Below are 21,783 nucleotides of genomic sequence, written 5' to 3' on the forward strand. Positions count from 1 at the left end.
TATCGATAGACTTAAATACAAAGAAATAAACTAGACCTTTTTCAACCATGCTGGCTGGTGGCATAGAAACATAGAAACATAGAAAATAGGTGCAGGAGTAGGCCATTCGGCCCTTCGAGCCTGCACCGCCATTTATTATGATCATGGCTGATCATCCAACTCAGAACCCTGCCCCAGCCTTCCCTCCATACCCCCTGACCCCCGTAGCCACAAGGGCCATATCTAACTCCCTCTTAAATATAGCCAATGAACTGGCCTCAATAGTTTCCTGTGGCAGAGAATTCCACAGATTCACCACTCTCTGTGTGAAGAAGTTTTTCCTAATCTCGGTCCTAAAAGGCTTCCCCTCTATCCTCAAACTGTGACCCCTCGTTCTGGACTTCCCCAACATCGGGAACAATCTTCCTGCATCTAGCCTGTCCAATCCCTTTAGGATCTTACACGTTTCAATCAGATCCCCCCTCAATCTTCTAAATTTCAACGAGTACAAGCCCAATTCGTCCAGTCTCTCTTCATATGAAAGTCCTGCCATCCCAGGAATCAATCTGGTGAACCTTCTTTGCACTCCCTGTATGGCAAGGATGTCTTTCCTCAGATTAGGGGACCAAAACTGCACACAATACTCCAGGTGTGGTCTCACCAAGGCCTTGTACAACTGCAGTAGTACCTCCCTGCTCCTGTACTCGAATCCTCTCGCTATAAATGCCAGCATACCATTCGCCTTTTTCACCGCCTGCTGTACCTGCATGCCCACTTTCAATGACTGGTGTATAATGACACCCAGGTCTCGTTGCACCTCCCCTTTTCCTAATCGGCCACCATTCAGATAATAATCTGTTTTCCTATTTTTGCCACCAAAGTGGATAACTTCACATTTATCCACATTAAATTGCATCTGCCATGAATTTGCCCACTCACCCAACCTATCCAAGTCACCCTGCATCCTCTTAGCATCCTCCTCACTGCTAACACTGCCACCCAGCTTCGTGTCATCCGCAAACTTGGAGATGCTGCATTTAATTCCCTCATCCAAGTCATTAATATATATTGTAAACAACTGGGGACCCAGCACTGAGCCTTGCGGTACCCCACTAGTCACCGCCTGCCATTCTGAAAAGGTCCCGTTTATTCCCACTCTTTGCTTCCTGTCTGCTAACCAATTCTCCACCCACACCAATACCTTACCCCCAATACTGTGTGCTTTAAGTTTGCACACTAATCTCCTGTGTGGGACCTTGTCAAAAGCCTTTTGAAAATCCAAATATACCACATCCACTGGTTCTCCCCTATCCACTCTACTAGTTACATCCTCAAAAAATTCTATGAGATTCGTCAGACATGATTTTCCTTTCACAAATCCATGCTGACTTTGTCCTATCATTTCACCGCTTTCCAAATGTGCTGTTATCACATCCTTGATAACTGACTCCAGCAGTTTCTCCACCACTGACGTTAGGCTAACCGGTCTATAATTCCCCGGTTTTTCTCTCCCTCCGTTTTTAAAAAGTGGGGTTACATTAGCCACCCCCCAATCCTCAGGAACTAGTCCAGAATCTAACGAGTTTTGAAAAATTATCACTATTGCATCCACTATTTCTTGGGGTACTTCCTTAAGCACTCTAGGATGCAGACCATCTGGCCCTGGGGATTTATCTGCCTTCAATCCCTTCAATTTACCTAACACCACTTCCCTACTAACATGTATTTCGCTCAGTTCCTCCATCCCACTGGACCCTCTGTCCCTTACTATTTCTGGAAGATTATTTATGTCCTCCTTAGTGAAGACAGAACCAAAGTAACTATTCAATTGGTCTGCCATGTCCTTGCTCCCCATAATCAATTCACCTGTTTCTGTCTGCAGGGGACCTACATTTGTCTTTACCAGTCTTTTCCTTTTTACATATCTATAAAAGCTTTTACAGTCCGTTTTTATGTTCCCTGCCAGTTTTCTCTCATAATCTTTTTTCCCCTTCCTAATTAAGCCCTTTGTCCTCCTCTGCTGAACTCTGAATTTCTCCCGGTCCTCAGGTGAGCCACTTTCTCTGGCTAATTTGTATGCTTCTTCTTCACAGATGCATAGTGGCATCAGTACCAGACTTCAGAGCAAAGGCTCCTGAGTTCGAATCCAGCCGGCTCCCTTGCATGCTTTCCATCTGTGTTGGGTTGAGCGTCGAGCTAGAAACTCTGCCTTGTAAAAATAAGAAGGCTTGCTAAAAAAACGCTGTCATGATTGCGTCCCGATGACTCCACTCGGAGTTAAGGGCTTTCTTCTTCTTCTTCTTCTTTTTCAACCATAAAGCCAGATACTAAAAAAAAGATTAAAAATAACACACGTACTTAAAGTAAACTCCACATATGGAAGTTTTAAGGTGAATATTCCTGAAATCTCAGCCTGAGCAGAAGTTAACCCAGACTATTTATTCGGCATATTGCTTCTTCAACATCATCTCTCATTTACAGAAATGGACTTTTGACCTGAATTCTGTCACACAACTTAAGTATAGATGGATAAAGATAAGTGGAGATGGAGATGGAGGTGGTGATGGAATTAAAAATGTGAGCCATATCAAAATGCTTTTTTTAATCAGTGAAGCTAATAATTTTGCGTGATGAGAATAAAGAAAATAACAAGAGATGGTGGCTAGAGATGACAAAATGATGTCCAAATCAAAGCTCCATGTCCCAGTCTAAGTGAAGGCTTCATGTCTAGGCAAGTGATTCCCAGACGTTTGCCGCTTCATGAGCTACTCCGTGTCAAGATACGTATTGTCTGTTATTGTTTGGTTTAGTCATCTCGTTTCCAGCTGAGTAGGTCCGGACATTTGCCACTACTCCGAGTTGGGAATTCTGTCTCTCTGTGTCCAAGTCCATGTCCAAGTCTGTCTCCATGTCAAGTCTCCCTGTCTGTGTCCTGCACTTGTTTCCACTTCCTCCGGCCACCCATTGCAACACGGGCGAGTAGAAGGTTTGAGTGGGTAACCAGAATGTGGAATAGGAAAAGGAAGAAGAATGGAAGAGGAAGAGATTACTACAAGCTTGAGATAACGATGTTCATGCAATCAGGATAGAGGCTACCCAGATGGAATACAAGGTTTTGGTCCTCCATCCTGAGTTCAGCTTCTTCACGGCAGTAGTGGAGACCATGAGCAGACATGTAATAATGGGAATTGGGTGGCCACTGGGAGATTGTTGCTTTTGTCAAATCAAGTCAAGTCAAGTCAAGTCACTTTTTTCCTGTCCCATGATCCTCTCCCTTCTCCAGCCTCGTATCCCTTTTGCCAATCAACTTTCCAGCTCTTAGCTCCATCCCTCCCCCTCCTGTCTTCTCCTATCATTTCCGATCTCCCCCTCCCCACCCCACTTTCAAATCTTTTACTATCTCTTCTTTCAGTTAGTCCTGATGAAAAGTCTCGGCCTGAAACGTCGACTGTACCTCTTCCTATAGATGCTGCCTGGCCTGCTGCGTTCAAGGCATTTTTTGTGTGTTTTGCTTGAATTTCCAGCATCTCCAGATCTTCTCGTTTTTGAGCTTATGTAATTAAGTTAGTCCTATGTGTTTATATTCATTGTCTTCCTTATGCTTATTGTGTTTTTATGCTGCATCAGATCTGGAGCAACAATCATTTTGTTCTCTAATACACTTGGGTTTTGAAACATGAAAATAGATAATCTTGAATCTTTAATTTTGAAATGTGTAAAACAAAAAGTTAGTGCAATTTTTGCCCATCTAGCTCTGGTTTAAGGCTTTTGAGTAACAAATTTCTATCATTTGATATGTGAGGTTGGATGTCATGGGAGCCTTCCCAAACCCCCAGCTCATCCCAATGATTTCCCAGTTGTTGTACCTCATCAGAACTTCTCAGAACTTCTCCTCCTGCTTAATTAAATATAAATATTAAAGATCAAAGACATTTCTATTTTCAATAACTTGGTTACAGATCTCTGATGGGAGACTGCTCTATGCATTCAAACTGGGGGAAAAAATGAAAGTGCCATCTGAAATCAGAATTGCGTTTGTCCAGTATAACCACCAACTTAGCTCCTTTTTCAGCATCCATTGAATTATTTTTTAATTCTTTAATCTAAATGCTGCAGATTTGCCATATTGACGAAACAGGGAATGCTGTTTCCTTCAATATTATTTCTTGATTGTCCGTGAGTAGCAAGTTCCTCACTCTATTTAAACTGTTTTAAATGATTCTCAGATGACACAAAGGTTGGAGGTGTTGTGGATAGTGTGGAGGGCTATCAGAGGTTACAACGGGACTTTGATAGGATGCAAAAATAGGCTCAGAAGTGGCAGATGGAGTTCAACCCAGATAAGTGTGAGGTGGTTCATTTTGGTGGGTCTAATATATTAATGGTAAGACTCTTGGCAGTGTGGAGGATCAGAGGAATCTTGGGGTCCGAGTCCATAGGACACTCAAGGCTGCTGAAGATGTTGACTCTGTGGTTAAGAAAGCAAACTGTGCACTGGCCTTCGTCAATCGTGGGATTGAGGTTAGAAGCCGAGAGGTAATGTTGCAGCTATATAGGACCATGGTCAGACCCCACTTGGAGTACTGTGCTCAGTTCTGGTCACCTCACTAAAGGAAAGATGTGGAAACCATAGAAAGGGCGCAGAGGAGATTTACAAGGATGTTGCCTGGATTGGGGAGCATGTCTTATGAGAATAGGTTGAGTGAACTCGGCTTTTCTCCTTGGAGCGACAGAGGATGAGGGGTGATCTGATAGAGCAGCAGTCCCCAACCACCGGGCCGTGGACCGGTACCGGGCCGCAGAGCATGCACTACCGGGCCGCGAGGAAATGATATGATTTGGCGATATGAGTCAGCTGCACCTTTCCTCATTTCCTGTCGCGCCCACTGTTGAGTCATTACCCGCGCATCATCCATGTCAGCGCGGGAAGGAGATCAACTCCTTGAACTTGCAAATGACGGCGGGCTGAAAAGTCTGTTTGACATAACATCTCTGCTGGCATTCTGGATCAAACTCAAGGCTCAATATCCTGAGATAGCCACGGAAGCACCGAAAACTTTGCTTCCATTTCCAACATATCTGCGATGAATGTAACAAAAACTAAATTGCGGATTAGACTGGACATAAGGAACCCCGTTCGAGTTTCACTGTCCCCCATCACCACTCGATAGGACCGTTTTGTTGCAGGAAAACAAGCCCAGGTCTCCCACTGATTCAGCGATATTGGTGCATTGCAATGATTTTATAAGTTCATACCAGGAAAATATGTGCTGTGTGTTTAATATCCAAACATTACTTAAAATGTTATGATGCTATTGACTTATATAACCATGTAACAATTACAGCACGGAAACAGGCCATCTCTGCCCTTCTAGTCCGTACTGAACGCTACTCTCACCTCGTCCCACCAACCTGCACTCAGCCCATAACCCTCCATTACTTTCCTGTCCATATACCTATTCAATTTTTCTTTAAATGATAATATCGAACCTGCTTCTGACACTTCTACTGGAAGTTCGTTCAACACTTAGCTCCCCTGTCCTCCCCTGATAATTGACTTATCGCTATATTCATGCGAGGAAAATGCGCTATGTGTTTAATATTAAATTCGTTAGATAAAGCCTTTTAGAAACGAAATTGAGTGTATTAGCCACCTATCACCGATATTCCGGTCGTGATTAACACCTCCCTCCGAACAGAATCGCCAAACACGATTTGTGGAAAAATAATCAGCAGGTGCACGCAAGCGAACTGGTGCCCACGCAAGGCTTCATGGTCATTATAGTCTTTCTCTGGGTAAACGCAACGTATTTGACTGCTACTCTTGTCCGTTGGCAACCATTCCCCCCCCCCCACCGGTCGGCCGGTCCGCAAGAATATTGTCAACATGAAACCGGTCCGCACTGCAAAAAAGGTTGGGGGCCCCTGTGATAGAGGTGTACAAGATGATGAGAGGCATTGATCTTATGGATAGTCAGAGGCTTTTTCCTAAGGCGGAAATGGCTAGCACGAGAGGGCACAATTTTAAGCTGCTTGGAAGTAGGTACAGAGGAGATATCAGGGGTATGTTTTTTACGCAGAGAGTAGTGAGTGTGTGGAATGGGCTGCTGGCGACGGTGGTGGAGGTGAATACGATAGGATTTTTCAGAGACTGCTGGACAGGTACATGGAGCTCAGAAAATAGAGGGCTATGGGTAACTATGGTTAATCTCTCAGGTAAAGACATGTTCAGCACAGCTTTTTGGGCTGAAGGGCCTGTATTGTGCTGTAAGTTGTCTCTGTTTCTAACATGAGGCTGCCTCCTTATACATGTTCTGAGTCATCGCACCCATTGTCACTAGGGAGCTGATGTTTACTTGGAACAGGAAGAGAACAAGGTGCAAGATATTCAACAGGTAACTTCAGAAGATATAGCTTCCTGCACATCACACATGTACAACCAGCCTGCCAGTTCTTTTGATCACCATGCTGGAAAGCAGTGGGTGGAGGGGAGTTATGGGCGTGTGGTGAGGAGAGAGCATTGTAGGGAACTGGGTGATGGATCAGAAAGCATAGTAAGAGTGAATCAGTATTGTGATGTGTGTGTGTGTGTGTGTGTGTGTGAGATAACTTCAGACTGATTCAGCATGGGTATCCTTTTAAGATTGAGATCACGATTATTAGTAGAGCTAAGGCAGACTGTTCTTAATTTTGTAGATCCTGGCTAATGAAGAGCTTATAGACGAACAGACAGTGTGGTCTATTGTTCATTGCCATGATAAGAAATAAATTTGCTATCTGTTTCTAAAACTGCTAAATTTTATTTCCTGCATTTATCATATCCTCCTTTCATATTCCAAAAGAAGTTGACAAGGTCTGTCAATATAACATACTTGGGCAAGTTATAAACTTGGGAAGTTAGGTATTTTTTTGCCAAGAGAGATAATATATAAAAGCAGAAATCTTCAAATTATGTACATTGGCGATGCTTTTGGCAGAAGAATATTGACAAATTTTGGCAAGAAAGGTGTTTTATTGTTATATTTACTCTGGTTTTCTAAGAATTGCTGGATCACGCATGTAGACTGATAATAGGATTTCCTTAGCCTCATTTACGTGGGATTGGTCATCAGAATCAAGTCATGTCATTGAAGACTAGTGCTATGGAAATATTCTTCTTATATAATTCTTGGCACAGATACTGAAACAGAAGTTTTAATGTTCTACGCTTGTGATAGCATTGGATTTTGAGATAAGACTCTTACCAAAACTCCTCTTGGGATTAGACTGCTACTCCACCAGCTTTTCCAGTGGAATAGCAATATTAGAGAGCTCATTGAGAACTTTCTAATGCAGGATTTCTGTGTGGTTTAGTCCTTAGAGTATTCATTTCCTTTATCTCAGCTGCATATCTTTCTGAAACCTAAAAGGTCCTCCTGTTGAGAATTCTGAACACCCATAAAAGAATGTCAGAACATAGAAGTTGGTTACATCCATCCCATGGGAGCAAATACCCATTGATATGCCGTAGTTTTTAGCATTCTGATATCAATCAAACCACCTTTCCATATTTTTCCAATTTCGGTGATTCTGGTCTCTGGGTATAATTGTGCAGGTCTTCCCCCTTTACTTTGTTAAAGATTGGACATGATTGAGAAGAATTGACGCATCTTTCATCTTTACCCAGGAAACTTTAACTGAGTGAGAGCTACCCAGTCTTTTCTGTCAGACTGAGTACAGGTTTCCCTCGCCATCCGAAGGTAGAGCGTTCCTATGAAACGGTTCGTAAGCCGAAATGTCGTAAAGTGAAGAAGCAATTACCATTTCTTTATATTGGAAAATTTTGTGAGTGTTTGCAGACCCAAAAATAACCTACCAAATCATGACAAATAACACATAAAACCTAAAATAACAGTAACATATAGTAAAAGCAGGAATGATACGATAAACACACAGCCTATATAAAGTAGAAATACTTCTCTACAATGATTGCCTGCACAGATCTCCGTAGCGAAAATCTCACGCAAGCGCTATTGGCATAAACATGCTCTCCAGTAACCTTTAAGCTATGAGGCTGCCAAATCTACCAAATAACTGTAAAAATACATGATACATTGCCGCGAAGAACGCAGCAGTAGCCAGGAGGCACACAGCACATCTTTAAGAAAAAAGCCGATATAAACAAGCTAATTAATTAGGTGCGGCCGACACGTAATTGTCGGCCCAGATCAGAGGTGATGCAATCGTAAATTGGCACTGATTTGGGCCGACAATTACGTGTCGGCGGCACCTAATTAATTAGCTTGTTTATTTCGGCTTTTTTCTTAAAAATGCGCTATGTGCCTCCCAGCTACCGTTGCATTCTCTGCGAATCGGTACAGTATCTGTCCGGGGCCTGGGTGTTGGGGTGGTGGGACATGGGGGTGTCATCTCATCGTCGATCAGGGCAGGCAGCTCATCTTCTCCTATGACTGCCCGCCTCGATGTCGAAGATCGAGGTTCGTCGTCTGCTGTGGCTGATGTGGAAGGCTTGCTTGACTGCTGCGCCTCGTGCATTTTCTATCATACAGTTGTTTGTAAGGACTCAAACGATCCTGCAAGTATCCCCTAAACCTATGAACCCTTTCAAAATTAAAGTCGTACTTTATCTTTGCAGCGAAAATCTCACGCAGTTGCTTCACGTTCAGTTCGCTACTTCAATCGGTTTTGATTGTTATCCTTTCCTTTTCCAATTGCATCAGCTCTTCATCTATCAGTTCTTGGTCATGGGATGCCAAAACCTCTTCAACATCATCTTCGTCAACTTCCACAAGCCAAACCTCACTTCGTCCTTACTTCGTTCACCATGAGTGAAACGCTTAATTATGTCTAGTTTTACGCTAAGTGTAACACCCTTACGAGCTCTTTTAGGCTTTTCCGATACCTTAGAACTCATCTTGCAAACGGCTGCTCACAGGCTCGTGTTTAAGCAATGCCGTTCCGAATCCGGGGGAGAGCGGCTGCTCGAGGCGCGCGCTGACTTTTATCACGCACTGATTTTTTCACAAGCTGATTTTTTATCGCGCGCTGCCTTTCTTCATAACAGTGAAAACACTTTCTGAAAGCGAAAACTGGGCACTAATGTAGGTCTTTCGTAACAGTGAGGTTTCGTAAAGCGAATGTTCGAAAAGCGGGGGACACCTGTATAAGGATGTTTCTTGCAACATCAAATATAACACGAATAGCCATAATAGTTGGCCTAGTGGCCCTACTTGTTGCATTGTCTTGTCCATACTGCACCAACCACCGCCGCTGGGCTATAAACGTACAGGAGCAATGCGTGGTTAAGTGTCTTGCTCAAGGACACAACACACTGCCTCAGCTGAGGCTCGAACTCGTGACCTTCAGATCACTAGTTCAACGCCTTAACCACTTGGCCTCGCGCCAACGTCATACGGGTACCACATTGTATGTCTATATTCAAATAGTAATGGATAGCAAACACATTTGAATAGATCTACCTTGTGAAAACATAATGCAAGAAATTGCAACAGAATAGCTAAAAAGGTTATCAGGAGTATAACATTCCCTGGGGTAGCCACCTTTCCCCTCCAGGTAAGTCTTTTACCATCGTATGTATAACATACCACACAAGATATGGTAAGACAGATGGTTTAAGTATAAAAGTCAAAGGTGTAAACCATGATGCCATCATTAGCAGTGAGCAACATATTTACAAAGTACATTATATAAAGTCTGAAGAACCATATTATGTAAAAAATTACCCATGTTACAAAGTAAATATCTGATATTCAAATAGGTGAGTGAAAAATATTTGACGATGCGTCATTCTGTGAGATTGTGTTATTAGACTGATTATTTGTGACAGACACATCCCTCTGTCCCATCCCCCACCCCCAAGACTCAAGATGAGATGAGAAACACACATACCCATACACAATGTTAGTGATCAGGACTAGGAAAAGGAGAGGAGCAAGAATAACATGATTAGTGCTCTTCACTCTTTCGGGGTTGAGGATAAACCAGAGGAACAGGTAAAAGGCAAGTATGAGGCAGTGTATAGCAAAGCAGACAGATGAGAGATAATCCATGGTGGTGCAGTACAGTTCAGGTACTAACCTTAGAAGAGTCTTAGGAGTGAAGCTGTTATCCAAAAGGCAGAAATCGCCAAAGTTCAGTCCTTGCTGGCTTCAATGTTCCAACAGAAGGAGTACTATAAAAATAATAATTCCAGTGACCTGGGGAATTGTCCATTGCAAAACTGTAAAATAAAAAATTGAACCCAATTTCAGGTAGTGCCGATCCAACCAGAAACATATTCACTGCTGCAGAAGTTAAATTTGCAAAAGATGGAAAATGTTAGCTATTATTTTATCAGAGTGTTAAGCTAGTCAGGGGCTTTGTGTGGGTCTGTAAAGATTCACGATTCAAGATCATCTCATGTCATGTCCTGTTTACAAGTGTAAGGGAGAACAAAATAATTGTTGCTCCATATCCAGTGTAGCACAATAAAAAACACAAAAGATAAAGAACACAATAATAATAATCATCATAATCAAAATATATCCTTCATGTTGACTACCAAAAGGCATTTGACTCTGTCCCACACTCATGGTTACTAGAAGTCCAAAATATATATGAACTACACCCAATACTTGTGAAATTCCTGAAACATCTCAAGAAGCATTGGTGCACTGTAATCACCATATCTATTAAACAACTGGAAAAGAGCAACCACTGTCAACAAAATATAACGAGGCATTTTCCAAGGTGACTCTCCAAGTCCACTATGGTTCTGTCTAGTTTTAAACCCCTCTCTAATTTTCTGAATTGGATGAAAATTGTGTATCAAATCAGAAACAATGAAATGAGCTATACCCTAACACACCTTATATATGTGGATGATTTGAAATTATATGCTCCTTCATCAGTAAAGCTAAAGCAATTAATTCAAATAGCTGAATTATTTTTGAAAGATCTAAATATGAACTTTGGACAAGATAAATGAAGAACAATAAACATAAAGAAAGGTGCAATAGAGCTAATAGAACACAAAACAGAGCAATAGGATACAATACAACCGACGGATAAGTATGAAACATGCAAGTATCTGGGACATCAGGTAATATGGAAGAATAGGCAGGAAGGTAAGGGAGGTGGAGTCATCATCATCATCATCATCTGGTGCCATGCCCAGTTTGAGCTTTGACTGCCGTGGCCCACACACTCCTGTTTCGGGTCAAGTGGATAAATTCATTGGTTTTCATTTCCAGTTCTCTGGCTGCTGTCTCCATCATCATTTGTCTTTGTCTTCCTCTTGCTTTCTTCCCTTCAATCTTTCCTATAACTACCTTGCATTCTAACTCCTCTTTCCTAATCACATGCCCAGTAAAGTTACGTTGCTTTTTCATGATCTCATACATTATTTCTCTTTTTGTGTTTGCTCTGTTCATGACGTCCTCGTTAGATATTCGTTTCGTCCATGATATTCTTTGCATCCTCCTCAAAAACCACATCTCTGATGCTATAATTTGTTTCTTCATGTTACTAGATATTGTCCAACATTCTGAGCCATATAACATAACTGGATAAACATAACATTTCAGTACTCTGAGGCAGGTTGTCATGACTAGTTTAGTATTGGTCAGTACACTCTTCATTCTCGTAAAGGTGTCTTTTGCCGTCCCTATTCTTCTTTTGATGTCCAAGTCACACCTGCTATCTGACATCACCCAACTTCCTAAGTAGCAAAAGTTCTGTACTTGTTTTAAGTCTTCCCCATTTATTCTCAGACTGCAGATAGGATTCTTCTTCGTTTTGGATATCACCATGCATTCTGTCTTTTTGCAATTGGTAGATAGACCCATTTTTGCGCTTTCTTCAACAATTATATCAATTAAGTATTGTAGTTCTCCCTCGTACTTGCAATTAACACAGTGTCATCTGCATATCTGAAATTATTGATGTTTTCACCGCCAACTTTGATTCCCAAGATGTCTTTTTTTTGTAATATTGTTTCACTGTACAAATTAAATAAATCAGGGGAGAAAACAGAACCTTGTCTAACGCCTCTCTTGATTTCTGTCAACTGACTCACTTCTTCTTCTATTCTTACAGCGACAGTTTGGTCCCAATACAGATTTCTGATTAGGTGGAGGTATTTTGAATTTAGATCTAGAGTTTTCTGTAATATTTCAAATAACTTTTTGTGCTTCACTTTATCAAATGCTTTTGTGTAGTCGATAAAACAAACCAACAAATCTTTTTGCACTTGAATAGCTCGTTCTGATAGTAACCTTAACATCAATATTATGTTTCCTGTACCTTTGTCTTCCACGAAACCACATTGTTCTTTGCCTATTTCAGCTTGTATCTTACTTTTAGCTCTTGTCATCAAAATTCTTAGAAGTATCTTGGTGATATGACTCATTAAGCTTATGGTCCGATGCAATTCACATTCTATTGCTCCCACTTTATTAGGAAGAGTGATAAATACTGATTTTTTCATCTCTTCTAGTATTATTCCACTCTCATAAATTTCATTGATTAAATCAGTAAGTCTTTAAATTCCATAATCTTCAAGGGCGATAATTTGTTCTATTACTAATTCATCAGGACCTGCTGCCTTTCGTTTCTTCATGTTATTTATTGCATTATGAACTTCAGATTTTAAAATACTTGGACCTTCAATGTTTTTCTTAATTTCTGGTTTTTCGCCTCGATCGTCTTCAAACAATTCCTGAATATACTCAGTCAATCTGTTCATAATCTCATCTTTTTCCATGATAATGGTACCGTCCTTTGCTTTCAAACATCCACCTGAAGAACAGAGGAGCTTTATACCAGTAATATTCTTGATTTGTTGACGTACCCTTTTTGGATCAGTAATAGGGATTCTTTCTATTTGCTCACATTCCTGGTTTAACCATTCTTCTTTGGGTTTTAGACTTAAGCTTTTAATTGTTTTATCTAACGACTTATATTCTATAGGATTTGCTTTCTTCCATCTCCTTTCTTCCACTAGATTTTTGATTTCATCTGTCATCCATTTATTCTTTGCGCTTTTTTCTTTCTTAGGAATCACTGACTTTGCTGATTCTACCAATGCATCACTTAAGGAGTTAATTTCATTTCTAGATGATTGCTATCATCTTCATCAGATTCTATTTCTAGAATTTGAAATCTATTCCTCCCTTCAATTGTAAATTTTTGTCTTAAGTTTTCTTCTTTAATTAATTGCAAGTAATCAAGGCTTAGCACTCTAAATTAAGGATAAGATCAGTGTGATAGTGAGAGATGATACAAGATCTAAGGAACAAAATGTTGAACCCATCTGAGTAGAGATTAGGAATAGTAAAGGGAAAAAAATCACTGGTGGGAGTTGTCTATAGGCCACTAAATAATAACATTACAGTGGCACAGACAATAAACAGAGAAATATTTGAGGCAAGTCAGAATCAGGTTTAATATCACTGGCATGTGATGTGAAATTTGTTAACTTAGCAGCAGCAGTTCAATGCAATACATAATCTAGCAGAGAGAGAAAAAAATGACAATAATAAATAAAATAAAACATAATAATAAACAAGTAAATCAATTATGTATATTGAATAGATTTTTTTAATGTACAAAAACAGAAATACTGTATATTAAAAAAAAGTAAGGTAGTGTCCAAAACTTCAATGTCTATTTAGGAATCAGATGGCAGAGGGGAAGAAGCTGTTCTTGAATCGCTGAGTTTGTGCCTACAGGCTTCTGTATCTCCTACCTGATGGTAACAGTGAGAAAAGGGCATGCCCTGGGTGCTGGAGGTCCTTAATAATGGACGCTGCTTTTCTGAGACACCGGTCCCTAAAGATGTCCTGGGTACTTTGTAGGCTAGTACCTGAGATGGAGCTGACTAAATTTACAACCTTCTGCAGCTTCTTTCGGTCCTGTGCAGTACCCCCTCCATACCAGACAGTGATTCACTGTGGTAAGGATGGAACGGCAGTTATCATGAGGGACTTTAACTTGTACAGAGATTGGGTGAATCAAGTTGGTCAATGCAGTCTTGAGGAGGGCTTCATAGAATGCATCTGTGATGACTTTCTTGAACAGCATGTTACTGAGCCTACAAGGGAACAAGTTATCTTGGATCTGATCTTGTGCAATGAAACAGGTAAAATTACCAACCTTGTAGTTAGCGATCCTCTTAGAAAGATTGTTCACAATATGATTGAATTTCTCATACAAATGGAGCGTGCAACAGTTAGATCTAAAGCCAGTGTGTTATGCCTAAACAAGGAAGACTACAATGGGATGAGGGAGGAGTCGGACAGTGTAGACTAGGAGCACAGGCAATATGGTGGGACGGTTGAGGAACAGTGGAAGACATTCAAAGAGAGTTTTTGCAGTGGTCAACAAAAATATATTCCGTTTCAGATTTCAGGATAATTGGGACCTCTTCTGGGGCAGCTGGGACCTGTACAAGAGAGACGGGTTACACTTGAACTACAGGGGGACCAATATCCTTTCAGGGAGGTTTGTTAATGCTATTGGGGGGACTTTAAACTAGGTTTGCAGGGGAATGGGAACCACAGTACCAGAGCTGAAAATAAATAATGTTAAAAGTTCAAGCAAATCCACTAATAGAAAGCAAACAACAGGAATTCTGCAGATGCTGGAAATTCAAGCAACATACATCAAAGTTGCTGGTGAACGCAGCAGGCCAAGCAGCATCTATAGGAAGAGGCGCAGTCGACGTTTCAGGCCGAGACCCTTCGTCAGGACTAACTGAAGGAAGAGTGAGTAAGGGATTTGAAAGCTGGAGGGGGAGGGGGAGATGCAAAATGATAGGAGAAGACAGGAGGGGGAGGGATAGAGCCGAGAGCTGGACAGGTGATAGGCAGAAGGGGATACGAGAGGATCATGGGACAGGAGGTCCGGGAAGAAAGATGGGGGGGGGTGACCCAGAGGATGGGCAAGAGGTATATTCAGAGGGACAGAGGGAGAAAAAGGAGAGTGAGAGAAAGAATGTGTGCATTAAAAAGAGTAACAGATGGGGTACGAGGGGGAGGTGGGGCCTAGCGGAAGTTAGAGAAGTCAATGTTCATGCCATCAGGTTGGAGGCTACCCATACGGAATATAAGGTGTTGTTCCTCCAACCTGAGTGTGGCTTCATCTTTACAGTAGAGGAGGCCGTGGATAGACATGTCAGAATGGGAATGGGATGTGGAATTAAAATGTGTGGCCACTGGGAGATCCTGCTTTCTCTGGTGGACAGAGCGTAGATGTTCAGCAAACGGGTCTCCCAGTCTGCGTCGGGTCTCACCAATATATAAAAGGCCACATCGGGAGCACCGGACGCAGTATATCACCCCAGTCGACTCACAGGTGAAGTGATGCCTCACCTGGAAGGACTGTTTGGGGCCCTGAATGGTGGTAAGGGAGGAAGTGTAAGGGCATGTGTAGCACTTGTTCCGCTTACACGGATAAGTGCCAGGAGGGAGATCAGTGGGGAGGGATGGGGGGGACGAATGGACAAGGGAGTTGTGTAGGGAGCGATCCCTGCGGAATGCAGAGAGAGGGGGGGAGGGAAAGATATGCTTAGTGGTGGGATCCCATTGGAGGTGGCGGAAGTTACGGAGAATAATATGTTGGACCCGGAGGCTGGTGGGGTGGTAGGTGAGGACCAGGGGAACCCTATTCCTAGTGGGGTGGTGGGAGGATGGAGTGAGAGCAGATGTATGTGAAATGGGGGAGATGCGTTTAAGAGCAGAGTTGATAGTGGAGGAAGGGAAGCCCCTTTCTTTAAAAAATGAAGACATCACACTGCGACTCCAGCCTTGAACTCCAGGCCGGGTCTTTATGTGCTGCTGTTGTGACTCCCGTCTCCCCTTCCCCCACCACCACTCCGCAGCCCCGTCTTCCTCAGATCCCACCGTCAGCTCCTGGGCCCTCAGAGGCTCCATCTTCCTCTCACCCCAACCCTCCCCTCTCCATTGACACCCCCAGCCTCCCCCCTCCCCCCTCTGATCCCAGCTCTCATCCGTGCCGGGTCTTTACCATCCCCTCCGACCTTCAACTGTCGGAGGCAGAACGCTCTGTTCTCAGTAAGGGCCTCACGTTTGTCCCCCTTCGCCCACACCTCAGCGAGTTCCGTGTTCGCCATGATGCGGAACTTTTCTTCCGCCGTCTCCGTCTCCGAGCCTACTTCTTCGGCAAGGACTCTTCCACCCCCACCGATGACCCCTTCTCCCGTCTTCATCCCTCCTCTTCTTCATGGACACCCCGCTCTGGTCTTCTGCCTGCTCTGGATCTCTTTATTGCCAACTGCTGACGGGACATCAACCGTCTCGACTTCATCGCACCTTGTCCCCATTCCAACCTCACTCCTTCGGAACGCTCTGCTCTCCACTCCCTCCGCACTAATCCTAACATTATTATTAAACCCGCTGATAAGGGGGGTGCTGTTGTAGTCTGGCGTACTGACCTCTACCTTGCCGAGGCACAGCGACAACTCGCGGATACCTCCTCTTATTTACCCCTCGATCGTGACCCCACTAAGGAGCACCAGGCCATTGTCTCCCACACTATCAACGACTTTATCCGCTCAGGGGATCTCCCATCCACTGCTACCAACCTTATAGTTCCCACACCCCGCACTTCCCGTTTCTACCTCCTACCCAAGATCCACAAACCTGCCTGTCCTGGCCGACCTATTGTCTCAGCTTGCTCCTGCCCCACCGAACTCGTTTCTGCATACCTCGACACTGTTTTATCACCCCTTGTTCAATCCCTTCCGACCTATGTTCGTGACACTTCTCACGCTCTTAAACTTTTCGATGATTTTAAGTTCCCTGGCCCCGACCGCTTTATTTTCACCTTGGATGTCCAGTCCCTATATACTTCCATCCCCCATCAGGAAGGTCTCAAAGCTCTACGCTTCTTTTTGGATTCCAGACCTAATCAGTTCCCCTCTACCACCACTCTGCTCCGTCTAGCAGAATTAGTCCTTACTCTTAATAATTTCTCCTTTTGCTCCTCCCATTTCCTCCAAACTAAAGGTGTAGCTATGGGCACCCGTATGGGTCCTAGCTATGCCTGCCTTTTTGTTGGGTTTGTGGAACAATCTATGTTCCGTGCCTATTCTGGTATCTGTCCCCCACTTTTCCTTCGCTACATCGACGACTGCATTGGCGCTGCTTCCTGCACGCATGCAGAACTCGTTGACTTTATTAACTTTGCCTCCAACTTTCACCCTGCCCTCAAGTTTACCTGGTCCATTTCTGACACCTCCCTCCCCTTTCTAGATCTTTCTGTCTCTGTCTTTGGAGACAGCTTATCCACTGATGTCTACTATAAGCCTACTGACTCTCACAACTATCTGGACTATTCCTCTTCTCACCCTGTCTCTTGCAAAAACGCCATCCCCTTCTCGCAATTCCTCCGTCTCCGCCGCATCTGCTCTCAGGATGAGGCTTTTCATTCTAGGACGAGGGAGATGTCTTCATTTTTTAAAGAAAGGGGCTTCCCTTCCTCCACTATCAACTCTGCTCTTAAACGCATCTCCCCCATTTCACGTACATCTGCTCTCACTCCATCCTCCCACCACCCCACTAGGAATAGGGTTCCCCTGGTCCTCACCTACCACCCCACCAGCCTCCAGGTCCAACATATTATTCTCCGTAACTTCCGCCACCTCCAACGGGATCCCACCACTAAGCATATCTTTCCCTCCCCCCCTCTCTCTGCATTCCGCAGGGATCGCTCCCTACACAACTCCCTTGTCCATTCGTCCCCCCCATCCCTCCCCACTGATCTCCCTCCTGGCACTTATCCGTGTAAGCAGAACAAGTGCTACACATGCCCTTACACTTCCTCCCTTACCACCATTCAGGGCCCCAAACAGTCCTTCCAGGTGAGGCATCACTTCACCTGTGAGTCGACTGGGGTGATATACTGCGTCCGGTGCTCCCGATGTGGCCTTTTATATATTGGTGAGACCCGACGCAGACTGGGAGACCGCTTTGCTGAACATCTACGCTCTGTCCGCCAGAGAAAGCAGGATCTCCCAGTGGCCACACATTTTAATTCCACATCCCATTCCCATTCTGACATGTCTATCCACGGCCTCCTCTACTGTAAAGATGAAGCCACACTCAGGTTGGAGGAACAACACCTTATATTCCGTATGGGTAGCCTCCAACCTGATGGCATGAACATTGACTTCTCTAACTTCCGCTAGGCCCCACCTCCCCCTCGTACCCCATCTGTTACTCTTTTTAATGCACACATTCTTTCTCTCACTCTCCTTTTTCTCCCTCTGTCCCTCTGAATATACCTCTTGCCCATCCTCTGGGTCACCCCCCCCCCCGTCTTTCTTCCCGGACCTCCTGTCCCATGATCCTCTCGTATCCCCTTTTGCCTATCACCTGTCCAGCTCTCGGCTCCATCCCTCCCCCTCCTGTCTTCTCCTATCATTTTGCATCTCCCCCTCCCCCTCCAGCTTTCAAATCCCTTACTCACTCTTCCTTCAGTTAGTCCTGACGAAGGGTCTCGGCCTGAAACGTCGACTGCGCCTCTTCCTATAGATGCTGCTTGGCCTGCTGCGTTCACCAGCAACTTTGATGTATGTTGCCACTAATAGAAAGGTTGTGAGTGGTGGTAAAAATCTTCTGAGGTGTATATATTTCAATGCTAGGAGTATTGCGGGGAAGGCGGATGAGTTGAGGGCGTGGATTGACATGTGGAATTATGACGTCGTAGCAATTAGGGAAACTTGGCTACAGGAGGGGCAGGACTGGCAGCTTAATATTCCAGGGTTCCGATGTTTCAGATGTGATTGAGGCAGAGGAATGAAAGGTGGGGGAGTGGCATTGTTTGTTAGGGAAAATATTACAGCAGTGCTCAGGCAGGACAGATTAGAGGGCTTGTTTACTGAGTCCTTATGGGTGGAGCTGAGAAACAGGAAAGGTATGGCCGCATTAGTGGGATTGTATTACAGACCACCCAATACTCAAAGAGAATTGGAAGTGCAAATCTGCAGAGAGATAGCAGGCAACTGCAGGAAACATAAAGTTGTGGTGGTAGGGGATTTTAATTTTCCATATATTGATTGGGTCTCCCATACTGTTAGAGGTCTAGATGGTTTAGAGTTTGTAAAATGTGTTCAGGAAAGTTTTCTAAATCAATATATAGAGGGACCAACTAAAGGGGATGCAATATTGGATCACCTGTTAGGAAACGAGTTAGGACAAGTGACAGAAGTCTGTGTAGGGGAGCACTTCGGTTCCAGTGATCATAACACCATTAGTTTCAACTTCATCATGGACAAGGATAGATCTGGTCCTAGGGTTGAGATTCTTAACTGGAAGAAGGCCAAATTTGGAGAAATGAGAAAGGATCTAAAAAGCGTGGATTGGGACAGGTTCTTCTCTGGCATGGATGTGATCGGTAGGTGGGAAGCCTTCAAAGCAGAAATTTTGAGAGTGCAGAATTTGTATGCTCTTGTCAGGATTAAAGGCAAGGTGAATAGGAATAAGGAACCTTGGTTCTCAAGGGATATTGCAACTCTGATAAAGACGAAGAAGGAGTTGTATGATGTGTATAGGAAGCAGGGAGTAAATAAGGTGCTTGAGGAGTATAAGAAGTGCAAGAAAATACTTAAGAAAGAAATCAGGAGGGCTAAAAGAAGACATGAGGTTGCCTTGACAGTCAAAGTGAAGGATAATCCAAAGAGCTTTTACAGGTATATTAAGAGCAAAAGGATTGTAAGGGATAAAATTAGTCCTCTTGAAGATCAGAGTGGTCAGCTATGTGCGGAACCAAAGGAAATGGGGGAGATCTTAAATAGGTTTTTTGCGTCTGTGTTTACTAAGGAAACTGGCATATGTCTATGGAATTAAGGGAAACAAGTAGTGAGATCATGGAAACTGTACAGATCGAAAAGGAGGAGGTCCTTGCTGTCTTGAGGAAAATTAAAGTGGATAAATCCCTGGGACCTGACAGGGTGTTCCCTCGGACCTGGAAGGAGACTAGTGTTGAAATTGCAGGGGCCCTGGCAGAAATATTTAAAATGTCGCTGTCTACAGGTGAGGTGTCGGAGGATTGGAGAGTGGCTCATGTTGTTCCGTTGTTTAAAAAAGGATTGAAAAGTAATCCAGGAAGTTATAGGCCAGTAAGTTTAACGTCGGTAGTAGGTAAGTTATTGGAGGGAGTTCTAAGAGACAGAATCTACAAGCATTTGGATAGACTGGGACTTATTAGGGAGAGTCAACATGGCTTTGTGCGTGGTAGGTCATGTTTGACCAATCTATTGGAGTTTTTCGAGGAGGTTACCAGGAAAGTGGATGAAGGGAAGGCAGTGGATATTGTCTACATGGACTTCAGTAAGGCCTTTGACAAGGTCCCGCGTAGGAGGTTAGTTAGGAAAATTGAGTCGCTAGGTATACATGGAGAGGTGGTAAATTGGATTAGACATTGGCTCAATGGAAGAAGCCAAAGAGTGGTAGTAGAGAATTGCTTCTCCAAGTGGAGGCCTGTGACTAGTGGTGTGCCACAGGGATCAGTGCTGGGTCCATTGTTATTTGTCATCTATATCAATGATCTGGATGATAATGTGGTAAATTGGATCAGCAAGTTTGCTGATGATACAAAGATTGGAGGTGTAGTAGACGGTGAGGAAGGTTTTCAGAGACTGCAGAGGGACTTGGACCAGCTGGAAAAATGGGCTAAAAATGGCAGATGGAGTTTAATACTGACAAGTGTGAGATATTGCACGTTGGAAGGACAAACCAACGTAGAACATACAGAGTTAATGGTAAGGCACTGAGGAGTGCAGTGGAACAGGGGGATCTGGGAATACAGATACAAAATTCCCTAAAAGTGGCGTCACAGGTAGATAGGGTTGTAAAGAGAGTTTTTGGTACATTGGCCTTTATTAATCAAAGTATTAAGTCTAAGAGCTGGAATGTTATGATGAGGTTGTATAAGGCATTGGTGAGGCCGAATCTGGAGTATTGCGTTCAGTTTTGGTCACCAAATTACAGGAAGGATATAAATAAGGTTGAAAGAGTGCAGAGAAGGTTTACAAGGATGTTGCCGGGACTTGAGAAACTCAGTTACAGAGAAAGGTTGAATAGGTTGGGACTTTATTCCCTGGAGCGTAGAAGAATGAGGGAAGATTTGATAGAGGTATATAAAATTATGATGGGTATAGATAGAGTGAATGCAAGCACGCTTTTTCCACTGAGGGAAGGGGAGAAAAAAACCAGAGGACATGGGTTTAGGGTGAGGGGGGAGAAGTTTAAAGGGAACATTGGGGGGGCTTCTTCACACAGAGAGTGGTGGGAGTATGGAATGAGCTGCCAGACGAGGTGGTAAATGCGGGTTCTTTTTTAACACTTAAGAATAAATTGGTCAGATACATGGATGGGAGGTGTATGGGGGGATATGGTCCGTGTGCAGGTCAGTGGGACTAGGCAGAAAATGGTTCGGCACAGCCAAGAAGGGCCAAAAGGCCTGTTTCTGTGCTGTCGTTTCTATGGTTTCTATGGTTTCTATAGTTTAAAAGCAAGGACAGTAAAGATGGGGTGAGGCAGCCATAGATAACTAAGGAAATAAAGGAATGCATGAATCTAAAAGCTCATGCGTACAAAGTTGCCAAAATCAGTGGGAAACTGGAAGAATGGGAAAACTTTAAAAAGGAACAAAGAACCACTAAGCAAGCAATAAAGAAAGGGAAGATAGATTATGAAAATAAACTTGCATAAAATATAAAAATAGTTAGTAAAAGTTTTTATAATTATATAAAGTGGAAAAGGGTAGCCAAAGTGAAGATGG

Source organism: Mobula hypostoma, chromosome 7 (genome assembly GCF_963921235.1).
Source record: "Mobula hypostoma chromosome 7, sMobHyp1.1, whole genome shotgun sequence".
NCBI classification, from domain to species: Eukaryota; Metazoa; Chordata; class Chondrichthyes; order Myliobatiformes; family Myliobatidae; genus Mobula; species Mobula hypostoma.